Source organism: Muntiacus reevesi, chromosome 16 (assembly GCF_963930625.1).
Source record: "Muntiacus reevesi chromosome 16, mMunRee1.1, whole genome shotgun sequence".
NCBI classification, from domain to species: domain Eukaryota; kingdom Metazoa; phylum Chordata; class Mammalia; order Artiodactyla; family Cervidae; genus Muntiacus; species Muntiacus reevesi.
Window position 1 is genome coordinate 9,099,138 of NC_089264.1, and position 18,748 is coordinate 9,117,885.

An 18,748-nucleotide genomic window follows, 5' to 3' on the forward strand; every position below is an offset into this window, starting at 1 on the left:
AAATGTTAGACAATGGTTTCTGAAGCTGTTGCTTTTTAAAATCCAAATCAGATAGGATACATGTGCCAGTGTCCCTGGGACAGCAACTGATACACTAACTCTGTTCATTTATTCTGAGTTAACAGGCGCATGGTCTTAATAATTGAACAAGTACCTTTAATCTCATATACCAAAGTGAGTAACGGCTTAGATATAGAGCCTTTTAGTGTCACAGAGATTACACATTTCCAGGTGAAAACAGTGAAGGACTGAGTTTGATTAGGTCAAACTTCAATGTGTTCAACAATTGGCTAAATTTATATACAAAATTTGTAAAAATTTGACCCTAAATATTTCAGATTAAATAGAGGTGGTAGGTTTATAATGGGCTTCCCTGATGACTCAGCACTAAAGAATCTGCCTGCAGTGTAGGAGACACAGGTTCAATCCCTGAGTTGGGAAGATCCCCTGGAGAAGGAAATGGCAGCCCGCTCCAGTGTTCTTGTCTGGGAAATCCCAAGGATGGAGGAGCCTGGCAGACCACAGTCCATGGGGTTGAAAAGACTTGGATATAACTAAGCAAGAATGTACAGTGACTTAATAAAAATTAAGAAAGTGACTTAAGGAGGAAGAAAGAATAGGAAATCTAACTTCTGAACTTCAAGACAATTTCATACAAGTAAGATGCAGAGAAATATAAATTTTAATATTATAAGTACAGGAGAAGTGAGTCACTTAATTATAAAAGAATTTCAATAAATCTAAATGTTTAATGATAACAGGAATTATATTTAAAGTTTCACATTTTTTCCCTCAGAGTAAATGAATTTTACATTTTCATGTTCTTTATAAATGTTCATTAACAAGTACCAAAATTAAAAGTTAACTTAAATTGCTGTTTGTCCTTCCCTGGTTGACTGAAAGGACCTCATTGCCCAAAGAAATGTAATTATGTATCCATCTGAATAACTTAATTAGAGCATAGAATTCTGGGTTACTCAAATGGAGTATAATAATGTCTAAAAGATGGTGTGCTCTGATATCAAGTAGCTGAAATAAAGGTAACAAATCTGTGACCAAAATAATTACAGAAGAATAAAATCAGCTGAGCAGAGGTTCATACACAAGGAGGAAGGCTCTCTGTTCTAAACATATTTAGTCTTACATAGCAAAACAACGGAAAGAAAGCTTTACCTGAAAGCTTTAAAAGTCTGTATTTTTTCTCCCTTTTAATATGGTTTGGTGAAATAAGGAGTCCAGTAGGCATGAATCAGGAAACAGTCTCCAGTGACTTTTTATTTTTGTATGTCAACAATGGATGTGTCTTACATGAACTTGTGAGAAAACTAGCTGCGTGTTAAGTTCATGCTACTCAGACATTGTAAGTGAAAAGGTACTTATAATTAGCATGTTAGGTGGTCAGAATAGGAAAAAAGAGTCCAGAATGGCGGCGGCTAAAAGAAAAGGAAGAGAAATGTCCATGAAAATGGAACAAAGGAAGGTCCAAGGACCAGAGTGAGGACCCCAGGTAAAGCACACAGCATTCCTGGCTAGCCCAGTTTACACAGGGCAGGCCCAGGAGGAGGAGAAACAACATACAAAAAGAGGAGCCAAAATTGGGCTGGGGCCTTTACTCTCTTCATGTCCTTGAGGTCAGCATGCTCTCATGCCTCAAGGATATATTTTCCTTTACTTTCTAAATAAAACTGAGCTGTAGCATTGGTCCGTTCAAGGACTGTAACATTGGTCTATCTGAGAGCTGTAACACTGCTCCATCCAAGGGCTGCAACGTTGGTCTGTCACTTCAAATTTTTGTTGTGATGAGACAGAACCGAGGAGATTACACTCCCCCGACATCTCTGGTGCCATGACACTGACTTAACCTGGCTGAAACAACCTCGGCTTTGCCCCTGCAAAGAGGAGGCCAAGCACAGCAGGAGCCCAACTCGCGAAAGCTCCCACCATGGAAGCAGAAAGTGAAGAAAACCCAGCGCAGGGGAAGTGACAAGAAGCCCAGCATGCTGGAAACTGGGACAGCGAAAAACCACCCAGCAGAAAGCTCACGAGGCTCAGTCTCAGATTCCAGAAGACCTCCAGTTAAGGTAGGAGGTCCTCGCCCCTATGGCTGGAAGGACACATGCCTAACAAAACCTTAATTCCTTTACAATCTCTCATTTCTTGTTTCCTCAAACCCCCCACAAACAGGCGAGTGGGTGAAACTGAGGGACTCTGGAGAGGCTACTCCCCAGTGTGTCCTGAAGGCTCCACTATCCTCTGTGCTCTAGTAGCTGTTACCCAAGCCAGTGGGCTTTCTCTGTCCTTAATCTTTTTTGTGCCAAGGATCAGGCCAATGAAAACTGTGAGCACAGGTCAGGTATTTAGCAGATTTTCCAGCAGGTTATGAAGGGAGTTCCTTGGCACGTTTTTCCCACTGCTTTTTCCCCCTGTTCTTCAGCTCATCTCTCCCGGGACTTGAGCCTGGTCAAAACCCATGGTGCCTGGCTTCAGAACCTAATGAAACTTGAGCTCTGATGTATCCTTGCAAAAGTTCAGTGAGAGACACAGCGATAGGTAAGAGGACTTGTTAAGATTCAGAGAGAAGCACACTCCACAGGCTGTGGGCCATCACAGAGGGCAAGTGCTGTGGCCATGGAATGTGGCGTGGCTAGTTTTTTCCACCTGGGTGAACTCATATGCTGATGAGTGGGAGGATCATCCCAACCACTGGGGAACCACACACTCCTCCTTCTCATGACAGTGCCTTGGAACAGTCCTGCCACCTCTGGGTGTGCCATTTAGCTTGCTGATTGGGGATCAAGGTTTAGTTGAATCTGACTTGTCATCTTGGACCCATTTGATTTTAATCAGTTTATGTTATGCCCTTGGGCTACGTCATTCTTTGAAAAGTTGTGCCCTGCCCCCCTTCCCTCCTGTTTCATGCCCTTTTCCTGAAGCCCATCCAGACCCACAATGTTGCCTCTACAGTCTTCTGGAGGGATAACCAGAAAATAGCTGGCCCTTGGGAGGGAAATACTGTATAATATCCAATCCCTCTAGATGTTCAGGGCTTCATCTTCCGTGTTCCCTACAACATGTGCAACAGCAGCATCTCTCAGGGGACCCACTAGGGCGGGTGACAGGCACACAGTGCCTGCGAGAAGTCACTCTGTCGGCCTCCCTTCAAAGGCAGTTGGGCTTCCAGGGATAATGTTTGCCACTTTGGGAGTTAGCCCTGCAGGCCGTTTGGGCCCAAACCCTTACCACCCTTCTCCTAAAGTTACAAACACACCCCAGGATCAAATCTCCACTCCACTTTTATGGACCATCTGGTCTGTTGCCTTTTATCAATTTGTCCTTAAGCCACTTACTAACTCCTACAACCAGGACCCTGCCCCCTTGCAGGCAACACTGCTCCACCCCGCCTATTATTAAAATACCTTAATGCCCCTAACATGGCCAGATAACCCACTCCTTTGTCATTACTTCTGCTATTACCTAAAGTGGGTCTATGACAATGAGATGTTTACCACTGGAGACAACCTAACCAGCTCTTATAGAGGACTCAGGGAGGAAATCGGTGACTTACAATCCCTTACAGCAGTAAGACGATAAGGCTTATGGCTACTTCACCAGGTTCCCAGTCTCAGGGCACAGGCCTGGATTGCTTTACATCATGGTATCTATTCCCATCTGCGGTGAACAAACTGGCAATGAGTTAAAATTACAACCCCTTTAATCCTACCCAGCACTGGTCATGCTGGAGGCCTTGGGGACACACAACTCCAGTCCAGGGGTCCCAGGAGATTGACCTGCCTCGACCAGCCTAGGAATCTGGTCCTTGAAAGGTTGTCATGACTCAGCCTGCTTGGGCATCCGCGATTCCAGGGGTCCCAGAAGGTCGACATGCCTCGACCTGCCTGGGTATTTGATTTCCAGGAGGCTGTCACACCTCCTGAGCTTGCCTGGGAATCTGCACCCTGACCCAGGGACACCTGGCTTTCAGTCTGCAACAGTACTGGGTAGGATAAGCTTCAAAAAGACTCATCCCTAAGGAAGTCCATCCATGGAAATTGAAGGAAGCCTGTTAGTTTTTTCTTTTCTTTTTTTTTTTTCCCTTCCGGTCATCACTGTCTTTCAGATGGGAAATAACTAATCTACTTCCTGACAGGAACCTTTGACATGCATCCTTGATAACTGGAAGCTCTTTGATCCTCTTACTCTAAGGAAACGTTGCTTAAAATTATTTTGTGCCACTGCCTTGCCATGCTATCCCCTTGGGGCAAGGAACACTGGCCTGAGGATAGGAGTTTAAAATTACAATACCATCCTGCAGCTAGAATTATTCTGCAAAAGACAAGGGAAATGGACAGAGATCCCCTACGTCCAAATTTTCTTCCATCTAAGAGACATGAAGGAACTCTGTCTTAAGTATGGGATTGTTGTACACCCTAAAAGTGAGCCTACTAAGCAAATGCTGTTAGGCACAGGCAACCAAGAGAAGGAACCCCCCACCCCCCAGCCCCATGAAGGCTCACCTCCCATGGCTCCCAAGTTGCCTGGTGCTCCTTCCTTGCATCCAAACATGCCCCCATATCTGGAAGCACCTCCTCCACAAAAGTCCCTTAGTTGAAACTGGAGAAAAATTCGGACCAACCTGGGTCCATAAGTCCTTCTCCCTCTTAGAACTAAGACAGATCAAACAAGACCTGGGAAGCTATACAGATGACTCAGGCAAATATACAGATACATTCCAACACATTACCTTGAACTTTGACTTGATGTGAAAGGACATCATGGTCATATTTAGTCAAACTTTATCTGACCCTGAGCATACTAGGGTCTTAAAGGAAGCCCAAAGGTATGCTACAGGGCTTCACATGTCAAGTGATACATACACAGTAGAGGAAACTGCAGTCACCTCCTCCGATCCTAACTGGAATTATAATGACCCTGAGCACATCTGGGAAAGGGATCATTGTCTGATATGTGTGAAGGCAGGACTGAAAGCAGCCCAGCGAAAAGTAACCAGCTATGCCCAGGTCTCAGCAATAACTCAGGAGCCCAAGGAGAACAACACTGCCTTTCTGGAAAGGCTGAAAGAGGCCTTCCAAAAGTTTACCAGTCTGGACTTAGACTCTTATGAAGGGCAGGTGATTTTAAAGGACAAATCCCTGTCCCAATGTTCATTAGACATCAGGATAAAGTTACAAAAGCTACAGTAGCAGGATGCTGCTGCCTCTTTAGATGAGATGATCAGACAACCACCAATACCGTTTATAACAGAGGACAGGAGAGGGAGGCCGAGGCCCAGGAAAGGGAGAAAAGGAAAGAGATAAGGCATGCCCAGACGCTGGCCACCCTCCAGGGAAGCCCTATGGCAAACCCTTGAAGGATTAGACACGAGGCAAATGCCTAATCTGTAGACAGGTAGGGCATTGGGCCAAAGAATGCCCAAACCATGACAAGTCTCCTAAAATGGCTTGCTACAAATGCCATCAGTTGGAACATTGGGTGGCACTCTGCCCTCAGGACCCAAGAGCCTCAAGGTCAAGTGTCAAGCCTTCCCTCATGATGGTTCAACAGGACTGAAGCAGCCCGCTCCAGCCAGTCCTCCTGTCACAGATAACCATCACGGGGCTGAAGCCACAGGTGCAACTGGATGTGGCAGGTAGGTCTGAGAATTTCTTAGTTTACACAGGGGCTACCTACTCTATCCTGACCTCCTACTCTGGAGCCTTCTAATCCCAAACCTGTACCATTTTGGGAGCTACAGGAAAAACAATTACTAAAAGAGTCATCTGAGTACTTTGTTGTTGGGGTGGACAAATATTTCCCCACCAGTTTCTGGTGGCCCCTGAGTGTCCTACTCCCTTATTGGGAAGAGATATATTTACTAAACTGGGGACCACCCTGGTGATGGGAAGCTTTTCAGCCCCTAGAGCCCTACAATTTCTGGTTACTACTGAAGAATCCAATACACTCTCTCCAATAGAGAGAGACCAAAAACTATGTGAGGACAAAATTAACCCCTAGGTATGGGAACAGGGGACTTCTGGACGAGCCCACCAAGCTGAACCACTCATCACTGCCCTCCAAGATCCCACTCAGTTTCCTAACCAGAAACAATATCCCCTCAGAAGAGAAGTTTGGGAAGGACTACAGTCTCTGATAAATTCCTTGCCTGTGAGTTGTTGGTCCCCACCAATTAATCATAAAGAAAGACTGTAAAGAAAAAGGACAGAACATGGGGAATGGTTCAAGATCTCTGGATAATAAATGAAGGTGTATTCCCCTCCATCCCACAGTACCAAATCCCTGTGTAATCTTGGGAGAAACCCCACCCAATGCCAAGTGGTTTACAGTCTTTGATCTCAAAGATGCATTTTTTTGCATACCACTGTGTAAAGAACCCCAATACCTTTTTGCCTTCGAGTGGGAGGCCCCAGAAGAAAAACACCAACAGATGACTTGGACAGTATTACCTCAGGGGTTCAGAGATAGCCCTGACCGGTTTGGGCAGGCTCTTAGCCAGGGTCTCCTAGATCTGGACCTGGGACCTAATGGGAAAACATTACAATACATAGATGACTACTAATCTGCTCTCCAGATGAGAAAAATGCCCAACATCATGCAATTCAGGTTTTCAACTTTTTGGTAGAGAAAGGATATAAAGTCTCCCGTGCTAAGGCACAGATGGTAAAGACAAAGGTCACTTACCTGGGAGTTCAGATTACATATGGGTCCAGGAGGCTGTCCTCTGATTGGGGACAGGAATCCTCCAGTTGCCCTCCCCCAGGACTCAAAAACAATTGCGAGCTTTCCTAGGGCTAACTGGGTATTGTAGAATCTGGATAACCAACTATGGTCTAATTGCCCAGCCCTTATATGAAAGTTTGAAGGGATGGGATGATTCAATCCCACTGATGTGGGGAACTCCGCAAAAGAAGGCAGAGGCTATACTAAAACAAGCCTTCACTAAATCACCTGCCTTGATGTTGCCAGAACCAGAAAAAACATTCCAACTCTATGTCCACGAAAAAGAAGGAATAGCCTTGGGAGTGTTAACACAAAGGTCGGGACCTGAGCCCCAGCCTGTAGCTTACTTATTGAAGAGGCTAGATCCAACCACCCAAGGCTGGACTCCCTGCCTTCAGCATTTTGCAGTTATTGCTGTCCTGATAGAAGATGCTTTAAAACTCTCTTTTGGAAGCAAAATAGCTATTTTTACCAGCCACCAAATAAAACAACTCCTAAATGGGAGAGGCCATTAATGGATGTCTGATCAAAGAATCCTCAGATATCAAACAGTGCTGATGGAAAATCCAGGCCTCACGATACCCCTTGTGAGGTTCTTAACCCAGCCACCCTCCTGCCTACCCCTGAGGGCTCTCTCCCCTTTCACTCTTGCCTAGAAACCTTGGACCACTGGACAAAACCCCGAGTGGGATTGTCAGAAGATCCTCTGACCAACCCTGAGGAAATCTTGTACACTGATGGAAGCAGCTTTGTCTTGGATGGAAAAAGAAGAGCTGGATATGCAGTAGTCTCCAATTTTTGGACCACGGTGGCTAAATCTTTGCCACCAGGTACTTTAGCCCAATTGGCTGAGCTCATAGCCCTGACTCGAGCTTTAGAACTTGGAAAAGGGAAAAAAAGTAGCCATTTACACTGACTCCAAGTATGCCTTTCTGGTGCTACATGTACTTGCAGCTATTTGGAAAGAACGAGGCCACTTGACCACCCGAGGGTCCCCAATCAAATATGGCGATCATATCCTTAGGCTCTTGGAACGGCCCACTGAGGCTTCAGTCTCCCACTGTTAAGGACACCAAAAAGGGAGCACGGAAGTGGCATAAGGAAATCAAGCAGCTGATCAGGCAGCTAAGAGAGCAGCATTACAGAACCATGACCTAATAGGGGTCACCACCTTAGTTCCACAGACTGATTTGCCAGAAACTCCTTCATATACTGAAGGTGAGACTCTTAAAGCTAAGAGTGAGGAGGAGAAGAAGATCAAGAAGATCAAAAGGGGTGTTTCCAAAAAGAGGGACTCCTTTTTCTGCCTGGGAACCTCCAATGGAAGTTGGTTAACTCCTTACATGCTACCACTCATTTAGGGGAGAAGGCCCTCCAAAGATTACTAGAAAGTTCCTTCAGAGGAACAGGCCTCCCAACAACTGCAAGGCAAGTGGTCTCCTCTTGTCCCACTTGCCAATTAAACAACCCCCAAGGAGCTCTAAGACCCCAGACGGCCCAGCTGGTCCAAAGACGTGGGACCTACCTAGGAGAGAACTGGCAGATGGACTTCACCCAGATGCCAGTTTATCAAGGGTATAAATACCTATTAGCCATGATAGATACATTCACAGGATGGATTGAAGGCTTTCCCACCCACACTGAGAAGGCTGAGGAGGTGCCTCATAAAATGCCCCATAAAATCATTCTGAGATCTGGTCTGCCCAGGTCATTACAAAGTGACAATGAAACATTTACTTCTAAGGTCACCCAAGGGGTCTCTAGAGTATCGGGCATTACTTATTATCTCCATTGTGCCTGGAGGCCTCAGTCTTTAGGAAAAGTAGAAAGAACCAACCAATTCTTAAAATCAGCAATAAAAAAATAACCTAGGAGACCTCCCTGGGATGGAAGGAGGCTTTACCAATAGCTCTCTTCCACACCCATAGTACCCATAAGGAACAGGTTGGTCTTAGTTCTTAAGAAATGCTATATGGTAGACCTTTTGTTTATGTCAATGACCTCTTCCAAGACCCAGAGGCTCAGACTCTCCAGTCTTATACAATGGCCATTGGGCAATTCCAACAGGATATACACTTGTGGGGTGTTAACCAGGACCCCAAAGATTCTGAGTCACCACTATATGCTCCAGGGACTCAAGTCCTAATTAAAGTCTGGAAAGATGGGTCCTCAAAGGCTCAACTCCAGCCCACATGGAAGGGCCTCTGCCCTGTAATAAGGTACCAGGACATGACTCCTGGATTCACTACTCAGGAGTCAAGTCATGGAAGAAAACAGAAGAGGACACTCAAAACACCTGTGAGCCCCTGGGAGATCTCAGATACCTATTCAGAACTACAAATGAGTGCCATTCTAATGAACACCCCTAAAATTAAGTTTCTGGGAATAATATTTCTCATGACAGCTCTAAAGAGTCAACACAGCTTGCCAGGGGTTGTACTCCAAAACAAACAGGAGATAGATCTCCTGATCCCTGAACAAGGAGGGACTTGAGCCATCTTGAATGAGAGTTGTTTCTGGGTAAATACCTCCAGCTAAGTTAAGTAAAGTCTCATAATTCTCAAGAAAAACATTCAGACCCTACAGGATCTCAAAGAACAAACTGCAGAGTTCTTGGGATGACTACAGTCTCTCTTTAGGGATTCTCCTGGTGAGGGGGAATTTGGAGTTGGCTAATGCCCCTACTAGTCCTTGTTATCACCATATTAATGCTGCCTATGATTGATCCATGTATTATCGATTGTCTAACCCATTTTGCAGAGAAGGCAATGGCACCCCACTCCAGTACTCTTGCCTGGAATATCCCATGGACGGAGGAGCCTGGTAGGCTGCAGTCCATGAGATGGCTAAGAGTCGGACACGACTGAGCGACTTCACTTTCACTTTTCACTTTCATGCACTGGAGAAGGAAATGGCAACCCACTCCAGTGTTCTTGCCTGGAGAATCCCAGGGACGGGGTGCCTGGTGCGCTGCCGTCTATGGGGTCACACAGAGTCAGACACGATTGAAGTGACTTAGCTGCAGCAACCCATTTTGTCTCTGTCCAGGTCAATAAGCTACAACATGGAGTGCCAGTTCAACAAGAATATATAAAACTACAGCCGACCATAGAAAATATCACTCACCCTTAGACGGACACCGCTGTAAGGACTCTGATGCCTGAGACTAGCAAGCGGGGGAGGCCCAATGCCCCTCACCATCGCAGCTCAGCAGGAAGTAGCCAGAGAGACCTCGATGCCCCTATTCCCAAAGAACTGGGCCTCCCATCTCTTGAGGCGAGGATGTTAAGTAATTAGAATAGGAAAAACGAATCCAGAATGGCAGTGGTTAAAAGACACGAAGGAAAAGCCTGCAGAAATAGAATAAAGGAAAGTCCGAGGACCACAGTGATGACCTCAGGTAAAACAAATAGCACTCTTGGCTAGCCCAATTTACATAACACAGGCCCAGAGTGAGGAAAAACATATAAAAAGAGGAACCAACATTGGGCTGGGGGCCTCTCTCTCTTCTCCTCATGTCTTTTGGATCAGCATGCCCTTACGCCTCAAGGATGTAGTTTCCTTTACTTTCTAAATAAAACTGAGCCATAACATGGAGCTGTAACACTGGTCCATCTGAGGGCTGTAACACTGGTCTATCCAAGGGCTGAAACGCTGGTCCATCACTTCAAATTTTTGTTGCGACAAGACAGAACTGAGGAAATTACAAACTCCCCCGACAAGCACACACATGGTAGAAGTCTGCTTCTGAAACTACTAGAAGATGCTGGTTTAGTTCTGAAGTCTTTTTAAAACTTAAAAGGCATTAAAAGTACTCTGTCTATATGTATGTGTATATATACATATATGTGTGTGTGTGTGTGTGTGTGTGTGTGTGTGTGTGTATGAGAAAATTTATCTGTTGCTGCAATTTCTTTTAAGCTAATGCTGAACTTCATTTTCAACTAATCATTTCACATGCTTTCAACTGTTCCTTATGTTAGAATGACTGATTTCTACAGTCTCTTTTAATTTCCTAAGCCAAAAATGGACTAAACAATTAAACATCAACAGCAGCCTTAAATTCAATATACATAAAAGTGAAAAACCATCACGCCTAATGAAGTTCATTATGACCCATCCCCTTCTGAATTTTTTTTTTTTTTTGAGAATGAAAATGAGAATCAATGCCTAGTAACCTACAGTAAAATCTGCAAGTTCTACTCCATTAAATTCCTTTCAACATTGTTGTACCCAGGCCATTTTATCAAAACAGAAAGAACCTCCACCCAAAACTTGGTTTGAATGTGGTGACAGATGATGACACGCATAAATCAACAAGGTAGGAAAAAATCTCTGACTTAGGAAATTGAGATCTCCAGCATGAGCAGCGCTGTCTCAAGCAGGTCCAAAACGGCATGAGAGAACAAAGAGAGCAGTCGGGGTTGAGGCTTTTATTGTGGTTAGGGGTGGGCCTGGGTGAGAATTCCCACAGGAAGCCAGGCAGTTGGGTGGTTTGAATCTCCTACATGTGCTAAGGGGCAACACCTGGACCTCTTTATCATTGTGCCCAGGTGAGAAGCACAGGAAGAGGCAGACGTGAGGCTTAAAAGCTATTTGCAGCAAATGCTATAACAGGGTTTCACCCTTTATTACAAACCTCATCCACACAATCACTGGCATGTTCTTCCAACATACTATACAAATCCTTCTTCAAGTTGTTCCTTCCTCTTTCCCTACTGTATTTTCATTTTACCTTATCCTTTCTGTCTGATATATGTGATGGATTTCTGACTCATCAGATTACCATAGTTTTGTATTGAAATTCTATCCTTCACACAGTTTCTAGAACACAGTAAGAATTGTACTTTTCTCCCCAAAGCATTACCTACTCCAAAACCCTGTCCTTAAATAAAACTAAAGTACATCTTCATTGCTGCACATGCAATCTGATCGATCTCTTTACTTTTCTGCTATCCATCTATCCATCATCTACCATCCATCAATATACCACCCTCTTATGTGACTAAGATGAAGGAATGTAGAGAAAAAAAAAAAGTTTGTGCTTTTCTCCTCCCCAAGAGGCCCAGACACCTATCTGTTCCTCCTCAGACTCCCTGGACTTCTAATCAACCTACCAAGAATTAACTCTCTCAGTACAATCTGAGATTTAGAGTTAGATCAAATAATCAGAATTATTTCAATTAAGAATGAGACCAAAGCTCAAATAATTTAAAACATCATTTCAGTCTTTATGTACTTTAAAAGGTGTATTTCCATCTGATGATGATCAGGTGATAAAGTAAGTTACCCTAGTTCAATTTCTCCTGTGCTTAATGGCTTTTCCCAATGTACACTCTTAGGAAAGGGCTTCCCATCAGGATCAAAAAGACACTGTACTTTGAATACAACTGCCTGTGCCATAAAACTCATTAATGATCAAGATACCATATTCTAACATTTTGGCAAATAACAGCATGAGGATAAAAATTTTTTAAGTTTTCAACATAACATTTTGAAATGGAAATATTGGACAGAATAATTATGTACATCTGGTTTTCTCCCTACACATGATGAATCTGAACCTTTAATTTGGCTGCATATACAATAACAGATTTCAGAAATAACTAAACAGAAACTTGAAGGTAACTATTATTAATTACTTTCCATGATGCTGAAAGGGAGAGACTAAAACATTGCATGGTATATGAAATTCTTTCACTCTGTACACTCAATTGGTAGAATTTAGTGTATTCTTATTTTACAAAGGAATTCATAGCACTAGTCTTGGGAGATATTCAATACTTGAGAGTAAAAAATGCATCTTTAACAAAATATCATTTTGCCCTCCAGTTTGATCCTGCTGCTGATGCTAAGTCACTTCAGTTGTGTCCGACTCTCTGCGACCCCATAGACAGCAGCCCACCAGGTTCTGCCATCCCTGGGATTCTCCAGGCAAGAATAGGGAGTGGGTTGCCATTTTCTTCTCCAATGCATGAAAGTGAAAAGTGAATGTGAAGTCACTCAGTCATGTCCGACTCTTCACAACCCCATGGACTGCAGGCTACCAAGCTCCTCCATCCATGGGATTTTTCAGGCAAGAGTACTGGAGTGGGTTGCTATTGCCTTCTCCCCCAGTTTGATCCTAGATATTCTCTAAAACTGACAAAGCTGTACACAATAAAAATTAGGAACTGAGTATCTGTTTTCATTTGGGAGTAATCAGTGTATCATGTAAAAGAGATAACACCATCCAGGGATTTGATTTAGAAGTAAAATAACTGTAGGTCACTTTTATTTATATTTTAACAATAAACTATGATTCATTAAGCAACACAATCAATTAAAAATATTAAATATCTTCAAATAATTATCGTTCTGTATGGATTTGTATGGAGCAATTTTCATGATGAGAAACATAATGTAATTTAAATACAGCACAATGCTCTCTATATGTATACCCACAGAATGTTTCATAAATTTGGAATGTCAAATTAAATCAAGTTCATAGCTGTACAAATGTGCTTTTGTGTGGCCTGTCTCTCCCTGCTTAAGCTGATTTTCAGAGTTCTAAAAATAATGTGACAAAAATAAATAGCATAATCGGTTATCCAAAAAAATCTGACTGCCACATGAAAGAATTTTAATTTATAAAAAACTAATAAATAGACACATTGATTTCATAGTTAAGATGATTAGACAAGTAACATGCTTTAATGATAGTTTCTTCAAAGATATTTTTCTAAATGGTGTCAATTTGTAACTGTGAATCCACATACAGTAAATGTTAATGATAACTATATGCTTTGATACTGCCTTCATTTTTCATAATTCAGACAGAAGTATAATATATGATAAATGTGTTTTATCTGAGACAGAGAAATAAAAAATATTTGAAACTGAGGTGATAGAGACCCACCTTAAAATCCTTGGTGATCATCATTGCTTTCTTCTTCCCTTCAATCATCAATATCCATAGCCATTCATTTATCTTCTTCCTGAGAGTAAGAAGATGGTATGTATGAAAATGTACTTTTTCCATCAAAAAATCGAGTTGCTGCTGAAGAAGTTTATCAAACACAGGCTTGGTGACTTATCCCTCCAAGCTAACGGTGACTGTGGAAACGCTGGTAACATACAGGCTCACTGTGGGTCTCTGTCACAGACCTTCAGCCGTACTGTGTTTGGATACAGTCTAATAGTCAACATGCAGTCTAATAACTTAGGGTTAGAGTTTTTGAGTGAGGTTTTTCTTTTTTCTAGTAAGATTGAGCTTCTACATTTGTATTTCATTCAAATCTAGGCAGATTGTTTATATTCTAGCAAGAAATATTTATTCTTTACCATTGCTAGTTCAGTTTGGTCGCTCAGTCATGTCCAACTCTTTGCAACCCCATGGACTGCAGGACACCAGGCTTCCCTGTATATGATGAACTCCCGGAGTTACTCAAACTCATGATCATTGAGTCGGTGAAGCCATCCAACCATCTCATCCTTTGCCGTCTCCTTCTCCTGCCACCTTCAATCTTTTCCAGCATCAGTATCTTTCAAATGATTCAGTTCTCCATATCAGGTGGCCAAAGTATGGAGTTTCACCTTCAGTATCAGTCCTTCCAATGAATATTCAGGTTGAATCTCCTTGCAGTCCAAAGGACTCTCAAGAGTCTTCTCCAACACCACAGTTCAAAAGCATCAATTCTTTGGTGCTCAGCTTTGTTTATAGTCGAATTCTCACATCCATACATGACCACTGGAAAAACCATAGCTTTGACTAGTTGGATCTTTGTTGGCAAAATAATGTCTCTGCTTTTTAATATGCTATCTAGGTTGGTCATAACTTTCCCTCCAAGGAGCAAGCGTCTTTTAATTTCCTGGCTGCAGTCACCATCTGCAGTGATTTTGGAGCCCAAAAACATAAAATCTGTCACTGTTTCATTGTTTCTCCATCTATCTCCCATGAGGTGATGGGACCAGATGCTGTGATCTTAGTTTTCTGAATGTTAAGCTTTAAGCCAACTTTTTCACTCTCCTCTTTCACTTTCATCAAGAGGCTCCTTATATATTCTTCACTTTCTGCCATAAGGGTGGTGTCATCTGCATATCTAAGGTTACTGATATTTCTCCCAGAAATCTTGATTCCAGCTTCTGCCTCATCTAGCCCAGCGTTTCTCATGATGTACTCTGCATATAGGTTAAATAAGCAGGGAGACAATATACAGTCTTGAAGTACTCCTTTCCCAATTTGGAACAAGTGCTGCTGTGCCATGTCCAGTTATACCTGTGGCTTCCTGACCTGCATACAGATTTCTCAAGAGGCAGTTCAGGTGGCCTGGTATTTCCATCTCTTTAAGAATTTATTATACTTTGTTGTGATACTCATAGTCAAAGGCTTTGGCATAATCAATAAAGCAGAAGTAGGTGCTCTTCTGGAACTGTTTTGGGTTTTCTAGGATACAAGGGATGTTGGCAATTTAATCTCTGGTTCCTCTGCCTTGTCAAAATCCACTTTGAACATCTGGAAGTTCACAGTTCATGTACTGTTGAAGCCTGGCTTGGAGAATTTTGAGCATTACTTTGCTAGCTTGTGAGATGAGTGCAATTGTGCGGTAGTTTGAGCATTCTTTGACATTGCCTTTCTTTCGGATTGGAATGAAAATTGACCTTTTCCCGTCCTGCGGCCACTGCTGAGTTTTCCATATTTGCTGGTATATTGAGTGCAGCACTTTCACAGCATCTCTGTTAGGATTTGAAACAGCTCAACTAGAATTCCATCACCTCCACTAGTTTTGTTCGTAGTGATGCTTCCTAAGGCCAACTTGACTTTGCATTCCAGAAAGTCTGGCTCTAGGTAAGTGAGCATGCCACTGTGATTATCTGGGTCATGAAGATCTTTGTGTGTCCATTTTTATACCTCAATTTTGAGTTGGTGAGGGCCAGTTACATGAGCAAACAAAAAGCACAGTAAACAGTGTATGGTTATCATGCTGATTTAAGCTGAGTCATCACACCATCGTGATGTTTGTGTCAGGAAGATTTTTTCTTTATAGCTCTTCTGTGTGTTCTTATCACTTGTTCTTAATATCTTCTGCTTCTGTTAGGTCAATACCATTTCTGTCCTATATTGAGCCCATGTTTGCATGAATTGAGTTCCCTTGGTTTCTCTAATTTTCTTGAAAAGATCTCTAGTCATTCCCATCCTATTGTTTTCCTCTATTTCTTTGCACAGATCACTGAGGAAGGCTTTCTTATCTCTCCTTGCTATTCTTTGGAACTCTGCATTCAAATAGGTATATCCTTCCTTTTCTTCTTTGCTTTTTACTTCTCTTCTTTTCACAGCTATTTGTAAGGCCTCCTCAGACAACTATTTTGCTTTTTTACATTTCTTTTTCTTGGGGATAATCCTCATCACTATCTCTTCTAAAATGTCATGAACCGCCATCTATAGTTTTTCAGGCACTCTGTCTATCAGATCTAATTCCTTGAATCTATTTGCTACTTCCACTGCATAATCATAAGGGATTTGATTTGGGCCATACCAGAATGGTCTAGTGGTTTTCCCTACTTTCTTTAATTTAAGTCTGACTTTGGCAATAAGGAGCTCGTGATCTGAGCCACAGTCAGTTCCTGGTCTTGTTTCTGCTGACTGTATAGAGCTTTCCATCTTTGGCTACAAAGATATAATCAATCAGATTTCAGTATTGATCATCTGGTGATGTCCATGTGTAGTCTTGTCTTGTGGTGTTGGAAGAGGGTGTTTGCTATGACCAGTGTTTTCTTTTGGCAAAACTCTATTAGTCATTGGTCTGCTTCATTCCATACTCCAAGGCTAAATTTGCCTGTTACTCCAGGTGTTTCTTGCCTTTCTACTTTTGCATTCCAGTCCCCTATAATGAAAAGGACATCTTTTTTGGGTGTTAGCTCTAAAAGGTCTTGTAGGTCTTCATAGAACCACTCAAGTTCATCTTCCTCAGCATTACTGGTCGGGCACAGACTTGGATTACCATAATATTGAATGGTTTGCCTTGGAAACAAGCAGAGATCATTCTGTAGTCTTTGAGATTGTATCCAAGTGCTGCATTTTGGACTCTTTTATTGGCTATGATGGCTACTCCATTTCTTCTCAGGAATTCTTGCCGACCAGTAATGGTCATCTGAGTTAAATTTCCCCATTCCAGTCCATTTTAGTTTGCTGATTCCTAAAATGTCGATGTTCACTCTTGCCGTCTCCTGTTTGACCATTCCAAGTTACCTTGATTCATGGATCTAATACTCCCGGTTCCTAAGCAATATCGCTCTATACAGTATTGGGCTTTACTTCTGCCACCAGTCACATCCACAACTGGGTGTTGTGTTTGCTTTGGCTCCATCCCATCATTCTTTGTGGAGTTAGTTCCCCACTGATCTCCAGTAGCATATTGTGCACCTACTGACCTGGGGAGTTCATCTTTCAGTGTCCTATCTTTTTGCCTTTTCATACTGTTCATGGGGTTCTCAAGGCAAAAGTGCTGAAGTGGTTTGTCACTCCATTGTCCAGTGGACCACATTTTATCAGAATTCTCCACCAACCTGTGTCTTGGGTGGCCCTACAGGGCATGACTCCTAGTTTCCTTGAGTTAGACAAGACTGTGGTCCATGTGATCAGATTGGTTAGTTTTCTGTGATTGTGGTTTTCAGTCTGTCTGCCCTCTGATAAAGAAGGGTAAGAGGCTTATGGAAGCTTCCTGGTGGGAGAGACTGACTGAGGGGGAAACTGGTCTTGTTCTGATGGGTGGGGCCATGGTCAGTGTATCTTTATCCAATTTTCTGTTGAGAGCTGGGGCTGTGTTCCCTCCCTGTTATTTATCTGGGGCCAAACTATGGTGGAGGTAATGAAGATGAACCTTCAAAAGGTCCCATGCAGGCACTGCTACACTTAGTGACCCCAAACCTGCAGCAGGCCACAGGCAATCCGTGCCTCTACCGGAGATCCTGGTTTCTTCCACATCTACATGTGATGATGGGCATCCCCACAGGTCTAGCATTTCTAAAGAGTTGATACAGATTCCTTTGACCTTCATAACAGGGGACTTTTTTCAGTTGAAATATATTTGACTTATTGTTTAGTTTCTGTGTCCAACATAGTCATTTCACATTTGCATGTACTATATACTGTTCACTGTAAGTCTAGAAATGATCTGTCACTATACAATGCTATTAAATATTAACTATATTCTCTATGCTATACATTACATCCACCCTGACTTATTTATAACTAGCAGTTTGTATCTCTTAATCCCCTTCACCTATTTTACCCAAACCCCACAAGCTCCAAAGAATACCAAGGAGAGATTAAAAAAAAAAAAAAAAAAAAAAAAAAAGCCTTCTTAAAAGAATAATGCAAAGAAAGAGAAGAAAATAATAGAATGGGAAAAAGCAGAGATCTCTTCAAAAAAATTAGAGATATGAAGGGACCATTTCAAGCAAAGATGGGCATAGAAAAGGACAGTAACAGCAAGGACCTAACTAAAGCAGAAGAGATTAAGAAGAGATGGCAAGAATACACATAAGAACGATACAAAAAAGGTCCTAATGGCCTGGATAACCATGATGGTGTGGTCACTCACTTAGAGCCAGACACAATGGAGTGCAAAGTCAAGTGGGCCTTAGAAGCATTATGATGAAAAAAACTAGTGGAGGTGATGGAATTCCAGCTAAGTTACTTCAAATCCTAAAAGATGATGCTGTGGATGTGCTACACTCAATATGCCAGCAAATTTGCAAAACTCAGCAGTGGCCACAGGACTAGAAAAGGTGAGTTTTTATTTCAGTCCCAAAGAAAGGCAATACCAAAGAATGTTCAAACTACCAGACAATTGCACTCGTTTCACATGCAAGCAAAATAATGCTCAAAATCCTTCAATTGCTTCATTGACTCCACAAAAGCCTTTGACTGTGTGGATCACAACAAACTGTTGAAAATTTTTAAAGAGATGGGAATACCAGATCACCTTTCCTGCCTCCTGAGAAACCTGTATGCAAGTCAAGAAGCAACAGT

The 18,748-nt window shown here is 42.5% G+C and overlaps 1 long non-coding RNA gene across 1 annotated transcript in view; it reads right to left on the reverse strand.

Moving 5' to 3' along the window:
- Positions 1-13,707, reverse strand: part of LOC136147852 (uncharacterized) — an 82,795-nt gene extending 69,088 nt beyond the window's left edge. Inside the window, exon 1 of the long non-coding RNA XR_010659407.1 lies at positions 13,634-13,707. This is a non-coding gene — a long non-coding RNA (uncharacterized lncRNA). The remainder of the gene's footprint in view (positions 1-13,633) is intronic.
- Between the last annotated feature and the right edge of the window lie 5,041 nt (positions 13,708-18,748).